A 2,151-nucleotide genomic window follows, 5' to 3' on the forward strand; every position below is an offset into this window, starting at 1 on the left:
CAGTGACCCGTGCCCGCTGGGCTCTAGACCTCCGCAGGAATGCTGCGCGGTCAGATGACCAGCCTGAACCTGAATTCTGGGTCAATCTGGCCAAGGATTTCCCTTAGTAATCGAGTTAGCTCAAGTTCACTCAGCAAGCAAAATGTCACACGTTACAAGCTTAGCTTAACATGTTCATTTTATCACTCAATATAAGGGAGACGAACCTAATGGCAAGGTCACCAGACTTTCACATACCACTCTATAGAGATGTTCCCTGGAAAAGCTTACAATGCGTTCACAGTATGTTAGATATCATAGGGATGTTAATTCTTTAATGCTTTTATTAACGCATGAATTGTGTAGATCAGGTGGTCCTTGGGTTTTATAGATTTAAGACTAATCCCGTCCTGTAATGATATAAAGTCCCGACTGGGTTTTGTAATAGACATCTAATGGAGCCTTTATTGCACAATCCGTAGCAACATTCTTGAATGAATTAGGATCGCTGTTGCAATCGATAATTTAATCTAGTGCCAACCCCATTGACGCCCTAGCGTGATATTTCCCCCTGAGCCTGAAAAGCTTCCAGTTGGCCAAGCCTTTGTTTCTTGATGTATTGCTAGCCTAATACTTCACACACACACACACACACACACACACACACACACACACACTTCCCTGGTGGTGCCAGCTTTCTGTCCTAGCGCAGTGGTCCTCCTCTATGTTCAGGTGGAAGGGTAGCCTCTTAAGACATAACTCACACCTGCTATTAAAACCCCCTGGCGCCTTCTCTCTCTCCCCCCCCCCCCCCTCCCCCCCCCTCTCCGAAGCACTGTAATAGAGTCTGTCTGCTGTGCCTGTGCTCATTGGGTAGTAATTGATTGCCTCCATCAGGAGCTCTTGGTGGTATTTATTTCTAAAGTAAATGAACTATTTTATTCATTAAAAGCCATATCCCAGTAGTGACGGATGTGGTGTGTGGTTGTTCTGGTTGCAGGTATGCCATGGCCTCTACAACCAACACGTGTGCCCGGTGGAGAACTGGTGAGTGCATCAGGAACACACACACACACACACACACACACACACACACACACACACACACACACACACACACACACACACACACACACACACACACAGACACACACAGACACACACACACACACACACACACACAGACACACAGACACACACACACACACACACAACACTGGTGAGTGCATCAGGAACACTGCTCAAACACTGGTAACACAGACCACACAGACACACACACACACACACACACACACACACACACACACACACACAACACTGGTGAGTGCATCAGGAACACACACACACAGACACACACACACACACACACACACACACACACACACACAAACACTGGTGAGTGCATCAGGAACACTGCTCAACACTGGTAACACAGACACACACTACACTGTGAGTTCATCAGGAACACTGCTCAACACTGGTAACACAGACACACACTACCACTGGTGAGTTCACTCAGGAACACTGCTCAACACTGGTAACACAGACACACAGACACACACACACACACACTAACACACACACACACACACACACACTACACTGGTGAGTTCATCAGGAACACTGCTCAACACTGGTAAAACCTCTCAATTTACAGGAAGAGCAAGGAAGTGGATTAGGAAAAACAAGCAAGAAAAAGAATGGATTTTAAGAACCGATGTAGTAAAGACAGAACATAATAAATAATTGATATGTTCAGTACGTTCTCATAGTAATACTAAAATGTTAAAAAACGACTTAAAAAAAACATTGAGGGATGTTAATATCCCTGAATGTCGTAGGTCTTTGGGACTTTTAGATACCATATAATAAACGTAAGTCTCAGTCTTTCTATGGAAGGAGTGCATCATGGAACCCTGCCGGTCCACTGCACACCAGGTGATACGAGTTCGTATCCACTGACATCAGGAGTGCAGGGACACGTTGAAGACACTCTGGCCCTGAGGACTGTGTTTGCTTTTTGCCCCGTAGAATATTCATCACTTACATCATTTCCACAGTTGCACAATAGCCTGTCCCTCTGGCACTTGCAGAAGATATCAAGTTAATTTTTAAAATGTTTACAAAAACAAATTAGTCACTCCACTAGATAAATGGTAAAGGGACACGTCA

At 45.0% G+C, this 2,151-nt stretch overlaps 1 pseudogene across 1 annotated transcript in view; it reads left to right on the top strand.

Moving 5' to 3' along the window:
- LOC308373374 (transmembrane protein 150A-like) overlaps positions 1-2,151 on the top strand; it is a 56,781-nt pseudogene that overhangs the window by 6,892 nt on the left and 47,738 nt on the right. The window contains exon 2 of the transcript in view: positions 980-1,026. The product of the transcript in view is annotated as a transmembrane protein 150A-like (transcript). The remainder of the gene's footprint in view (positions 1-979; positions 1,027-2,151) is intronic.

This window comes from Sprattus sprattus, assembly GCF_963457725.1.
Source record: "Sprattus sprattus genome assembly, chromosome: 12".
Lineage (NCBI taxonomy): Eukaryota > Metazoa > Chordata > Actinopteri > Clupeiformes > Clupeidae > Sprattus > Sprattus sprattus.